This window comes from Anabrus simplex, chromosome 9 (genome assembly GCF_040414725.1).
Source record: "Anabrus simplex isolate iqAnaSimp1 chromosome 9, ASM4041472v1, whole genome shotgun sequence".
Classification (NCBI taxonomy): domain Eukaryota; kingdom Metazoa; phylum Arthropoda; class Insecta; order Orthoptera; family Tettigoniidae; genus Anabrus; species Anabrus simplex.
Window position 1 is genome coordinate 40,164,392 of NC_090273.1, and position 7,085 is coordinate 40,171,476.

The 7,085-nt window shown below is 41.0% G+C and overlaps 1 pseudogene; it reads right to left on the minus strand.

The window, feature by feature from the left end:
- Positions 1–5,357: 5,357 nt before the first annotated feature.
- LOC136880845 (TBC1 domain family member 22B pseudogene) lies at positions 5,358–6,845 on the minus strand (annotated as a pseudogene).
- Between the last annotated feature and the right edge of the window lie 240 nt (positions 6,846–7,085).

Here is a 7,085-nt window from a genome sequence, read left to right on the forward strand (position 1 = left end):
GGTGAAGTATTCCTTGAATTACAAAAAAATGTAATTGCTTTGTTATTCGAAGTTTAGAGAAATCTACACAATTTACATAAAAAGCTCCTAATACGGAACAATAAAAAATCACTTGTATAGTTGTAAGTATAGGGGCTGCCTGGCCGAGGCGGTAAAGCCGTGCTCGGTTCGCCCGGAAGGACGTGGGTTCGAACCCCCGTCAGGAAAGTCGGAAAATTTAAGAAACGAGATTTCCTCTTCCGGAGGTGCACATGGCCCTGAGGTTCACTCAGTCTACACCAAAAATGAGTACCAGGTTAATTCCAAAGGCGGCCGGGCGTAGAGCTAACCACTCCACCCCACCAAGTGCCGAGGTTAAGGATAGTGGAAGCCTTTACCTTCCACCACTCCAAGGGCCTTCGTGGCCTGTACGGAGGTGTGTGATTTTTTGATAGATGTAAGTATGGAGTAATAAAGTACAAAAATAATTGTGGAACAGAACGTTACTATTAGTAATACCTCACTACACTTGCATTAGACCCTACTTTCGTGGAACAGGGCCCAGCTCGTCAGTTAATAGTATTCGGAATGAGCTTGCTGTTGGAATGTGTAAATAATGTGTGATAGAGTACAAATGCGGACTGTCCATAATGCCTGTCTCAGCGAGGTTCGGATAGCGGTTTCTTGTAACAACCAGAAGCCAAAGGACCAACAAATATCAACGCTGTAATTGCCATTTGCTTGTTACTTTTTTTTTTTTCTCCTTCATTAGCTATGGAGAACACAGCGCAGTCGGGTCCCATTATTATTTTGCGTGTCTTTAATAAACAGTGTTAGTTCGTGTTGACACAGCCTGAGGCCTCTAGTAATTAAAGGGGCACTGTCATCAGTCTTGGGAGCCAGTTTTTCAAAGCAGCTCTTTGTCTTCATTTCAGAACGTGAACTGAAATATTATGAGCTCTTCAGCATTTTGCAGTTTGTCATGTATCTCCTTACTTCGAGTAGAATGTACTTCTCTTTATGACCATACATTAGTTATCTCCTTACTTCGGGTCGAATTTACTACTCTTTTTGTCTGTATATTAGTTATCTCTTTACAGAGAGTCGATTTCATTGCTCTTTGTGATTGTGTCCATATCTAAGTTATATTCTTACATCGAGTCTAGTTTACTTCTCTTTGTGTCCATGTCTTAGTTACCTCCGTACTTCGGGTCGAATTTACTTCTCTTTGTGATCATAACTTAATTATTTCGACTTACCACATCACGATTTGAGAAAATAAAATATTAATATGTATCGATACAAGAGATAAATGTTGATTCATGTTTCAGTATAAGGCGGTATTATGTCTGGGCCAAAGTGTTTTGATTGATTGACTAATTCGGAATATTATTCTTCTAGTCAGCTTTCCCAGGGCTGTGGTGATATTCATTTTAAGGGGGGGCACACTACTGAACTATTGTTCCAGAAATGACACAAAAAGCCGAAAATGGGTTGTATTAGAAGATACAGTGTTTAAAGTGAGCACTGAGCTTCATAAACACTATCCTTCTGTCAATGTCTCTAATTCACATGCAAATATAATGCTGTTAGTTCTCGGAATTTAGTGAGAGACTTGTCTTTATTGTTGAAATAACAGTACCGCAATGACAAATAAGTGGTCAAGAATTTTTATCAGGATGTATTCATGCTCAAACGGAATTACAGAAGTTACGTACTGTACCTTATCTCGCCGCTGCAGTTACAACGGGAGGTGTCGCTCAAAATTCGTCGATCACGCCGTTGGAATCAACTGTACTTGTAATCTCTCTCTCTCCCTCCCTCCCTCCCTCCCTCTCTCTCTCTCTCTCTCTCTCTCTCTCTCTCTCTCCACTTAGGAATATTAACGATTTCAATGTCCCTTGTGTTTGGGTAACCCGCAGCATTGAAAACACTCGTTCGTAGGAACAACTGGTGATGGGATTGTAGAAAATGTTACTACAGCTTTGTAAAAAGGACTGTAAATTTTGTGTCGTCCTTTTTTCACCAAGCCATTTACAACATTCCCATAAAATTGTTATTTGAACTATTCTTTACTACAATGACAGATAGGTAATTTTTAAGAAATCTGAGCTCATGTTAGCGGGTTCGTTCCCAAGTCCGAACAAACCGCACCACACTCCCCGTAGTCCTTCCAAGTGTGCCAGAATTGACAGTAGGTTCCTTCCTGTGTACGTTCAGTAGTACCACCCTCAAAAAAACCTTTTACCGATCCTTTGGTAATTCAGTACTTCTCCGCACCCCATTTAAACTACTCCATCACAAGTCTCACTTCCTACCTTTCCACCTAACACCGAAATATTAGGACTAAATCGCGTTGAAACGAAACTTTTACGCCGCAAAATCGAGTTTTCATCAATCCAGTTGAAGCAAGCAACCTACCATCCGTTGGCATGGGACAAAACCTCCTTAATTGTGGTCGGCAGTCCCGACTTTCTTCAAACGAGCTTGGACTTGGACAGGTTAGTTCGATGGTACTTGAAAGTGCTCACATACGTTAGTCTCGTGTCAGTGTATTTACTGACACGTAAAACAATTCCTGCGGGACAAAATAACGACACGTCGGCGTCTCCAGAAACTGTAAAAGTAGTTGGTAAGACATAAAACGAATACCATTAAAATTATTCTTTTATCTGTTGATAGATCATCAAGTTGTACTTCCACAACTTGAGACAAAAGAGTTAAATTTTTACTTGTACTTAATTTTTAAAGAATAACCCATCGATATCACTACCTTTACATTGTTCGCGCCTTGTATCTATTCCATCGATCAGAAAATCCAACAGAAAATAGAAGCGGCCTACTCGTATCTCACCCTCGTTAGTTTCCGTTTGTGTATAAAGCTTTAAGCCAAAAATTTTGCGCCTATGAAGGAAGTATTGAAGAAGTGAGAAGAAAATGGCTGGAATAATTGTGGAGTAAAGAATTGGGAAGAAGGTGCATAGACTGCATGCCAAAGCGTTTAGAAACTGTCATTAATGCGAAAGGTTCAGTGTCAAAGTATTAATAAGAACAATGTTATTTGCTTCACGTCTCACTAACTACTTTTACGGTTTTCGGAGACGCCGAGGTGCTGGAATTTACTCCCGTAGGAGTCCTTTTACGTGCCAGTAAATCTACAGACACGAGGCTGACGTATTTGAGCCAGGATCGAACCTGCCAAGTTGGGGTCAGAAGGCCAGAGCCACTCAGCCCGGCTATCCAAGTATTAAGGTGATCTGCAGTGAAATGGTGTACATTGCTTTTCTGGAAACTTTCTCAGTAATTAGATGTTTTAATGAATATTTTTCACGATTACATTTTACTCGAAATAAACTTTCAGTGTATTTGTCCCGTACATATCGTCCCCTCTATGACAAACTAGTTAAAGTGATGAACTAGGGAACGTGTAGTTGCGAAGTTTTGGTCTGGATTTTATTATTTATATAGTGTCTACCCTCTGGCAAAGTGTCACATCTGCAGTTCGTTCTGTATGGCTAACACATAAAACCAATCATTAAATATAAAAATTGACTTGACATGAGTAATTACAACTTCTTTCAGCTCTCCTAATTTTTTGACAATTTGTACATTCATTAGATTGCCAGAGGGCGGACGATATAGTACGCTACAGATCGAAGAGATGTTAAGTACAGAATAAAATGGCCAACCATACACCAGTGAGACCCGAAGCCACAATCTTCCGATTTCCCGTCGGATGCTCTTTCCAAATAGGCTGTTGTGGCATAGGTCATATTTGTCCTGTTGGAAAGATGAAAGTGAGGAGCGTAACACCACTAAATGAAAACAATGCCAGACTCGGTTCCCAAGTTGAGTCCCTAATCCCCTTTTAGTCTCCTCTTACGACAGGCATGGGGTCGGTAGATGCAGAGTGGTCTTCGGCCTATAGGTGGTCACGGCTGATCCGTGGTTCGACATCTCTGTACTCCAACCGATCAACCGAGCAGAGGAGTGGTGGCCGCGGCTCTGCCGTGGCTCTACGCCTCTGCATTCGGGAGATGGAGAGGGGCTGGTCCCTACCGTCGGCTGTCCTGAGAATGCTTTTCTGTGGTTTTCCATTCTCCTGCACTAAGGTGAATGCCGGGACAGTTCCTAGTATAGGTCACGGCCCAGCCCTCTCACCTTCTCCGAACATCTCCTGCACCGTATCAAATCTCCCTGACCTGAGGGACAGTGTTACCGTCTAGGAGACCCGCCGTCCCCATCAGGGACGGAGTGAAAACGTATTAGTAGTAGTAGTGGGCGGCCCATCGGAGTGTGAAGATATCGGCGAAAGAAAGGAAAGCCTCCCCCCCCCCACCCTGTCGTAGGTATAAAAGGCCCCTAAGTCCTTCCTTTTTAACGTAATGTCGTCGGTTCGCGAGAGAATAAGAATTGATCATGGGACCTCGGACAGGAAAGATATACTGTATTAGTGAGATGTGTGTCTGAACTGAAGTAATGGCATTCGCCACTGGGACTCCGAGGCTACCACACCAGGGTAATTTACGTTTCTAAAAAAAATTACTAGTAATTTCCTTTGTGTAAAAAACCAGTTTTTGGCACTGCGAAAAAACTAATTCCCTTAGACAAATTATAAGAATATACTTGTTCTCTCGCTCATTTAAAACAATTGAAAACCCTGTTTCTGTATATAACTTGGATTGGTAATTTGTTAAACAATTTATTTGGGATTTAATTTCAAAATGTTGGTAACTGCTTCAATTTCCTTCGCAGTATTTTCATGTGCAAAAGGAACTCTTTGATTATTATACGTTACCTTTATTATATTGTTACAGAAAAAACCCAAATGAACTACCTTTAAAAGTAACTGATTTTGCTTCCACACTGAAAATGTTACTGAATAATACTTTGCATTTTTAAAATTTTGACTGAAAAGAAAGGCTATATATTTCAAATGTTTTAGAAACATGCCGTAAAAATAGTTAGTGTGACGTAAAAACAATAACATTATTATTTTAAAACATGGCATGAATCGCAATACTGTACTTACATGTAATTAACTTATCCAAGTGTGGTCGGAGTAGAACATGGCTCAAGGGAAATTGTCCAGCACAGTTGAGAGAAATGAGGTTGTTGCAATAGCGAATGTAATTCTAGGCTCCTGATCGCCACATATTCTTTCTGGAAGTGGAATGGTTCATTCCTGTCTGTCCTTGTTCAAAAACACATTGTATTTGACGATTAATCTACAGATATCATACCATTTCTAAATATTAATTACATACAGTATAATTTCCGTGAACCCAAATTTAATTTTTCATGTTGATTCGATACAAATTCAAACTACGTGGAAAATTCATCATGAACGAAGTACTAACAGTTTTAAGGCACAGTGGTCATCCGTCTGCACTTTGCAAGTGGTTAGGAGCATCTGCAAACAGAAATTTGAGGCGATATGCCTCAGCAACAAGCACACCGATTTCAGAATCCGTCCAGTTTCGAGTTGGCAGGTTTTGGAGCATTATCATTAGACCTTGGAAATCTTTTTCTTGTAGAAGTTCTCGTCGCCAATGCAAAAGGAATGCTGCATATAGGTAGAGCTGAAATGATGAAAAACCATCTGATTCTGCCAAGTAAGTATCCCATAGGCGAATAGTACAGTGGAGGGGCAGTTCCCTTGTCAGGAGATTGTTCATCCATCGGAAGGAGAACTGGAGATACTCAATACCATTTGTATGGAGGTGTCTGTGTAGTTCTCCGTCCACCCGCTGGATCAGCTCTTGCAACTGGTTTACTTTGTGTTGAATTCCCAGTTGAGCGAACACATAGTTATCTTGAATCCCATCCAGAAATTTGGTGAAGCACCAAAAAGAATCAGCTTCTATGATGTCTCGCTGTTCTTTTAATAAACTTGAGACATCCCACGTTTCCAGATCAGCCTCTGGAGGAATAGCTTCTTGGAGAAATACCACATAAAAAGGCGTTACTAGATCATTGATTCCTTGTACGTAACCTGACGCTGGATGACGAATTGCCCAAATAAACAAAATCCTCTCAAACATATCCTGCACTGTCTTCTGTTGAAATAAGGCAATCACAGGACTCATTCGAGGTACATCAATATGGATTTGCCTGTAAGTCCCTTGATAACTTTCATCACGCTCTGTTTCGTAGTACTGCTGCACTAAATTCCAGTAGTCAAGCCGTTTTCTCTCCAGAACCTGTTGCCTACGTTCCAGACTTGCCGGTAGATATCCTGAAAGGAAACGCCACGTGATGGCTCGTATTTTCGCCGGAATACCAGACCAGCTCAGCTGTCTCAGGTTCTCAATGTTCGGTAGCGAGCTTTCCAAAAGTTGCTGGAACTTCTCTAACTTGCTACTTTCACCCTCCTGTAAAGAAAGTTGATATTTACGTCTCGGTTGGTTTCCTCTAAGGAGCTGAGGTCTTCCTGGAAAATGTTTCCTTGTTGCAGGGGAGCTAGAAGTTTGCGGTTTTATCGAACTCTGAGTTAGAGGTAATGCTACTGGAAAATCTCGTTGAGTAGCTAGGCGTTGGATTGCCTTGATCTTTTTCTCCTCTGGTATAACAGAAGGAGATGTCATAGGCAAGTCTCGTCTGGCAGTGTGTCGGTGAACGTTAATGACATTCACGGCAGGAGATCGAGCAGCTCGCTTGGAGATCTTGGCATCTGATAAAATTCGAAATTCATCATCACCTATATTCCATACATCATTAACACTTTCTTGGAAATCTTGAAATGAAGTCGAACAGGAAAAGCTGTTAGGATCACCCTTAAAGCTTGGCCAACCAGGTACTGTTTTCACATTTTTCTTCCAAAAGGAAGTTTTCCTTTGTTGGACTTCCACTCCTATATCCTTCATTTCGTAGGATAACATTTGTAATGGATATTACCAGTAGTTTTTTCTTAAACATTGATTTTTTTCTTTTAAGACCATTACAGTCCACATGCCCGATACAATCTGTTATTGGTTTAAAGCATTTCCATGTCGTTTTCTAGTGCACCTCGTAAGGGGAAAAGCGTTCCCAGGAGGAACATAACCGGAATGTACTTTTTCTGAAATTAGTCTGGAATATGTTGTGCTTTTCAGATTTGATCACTA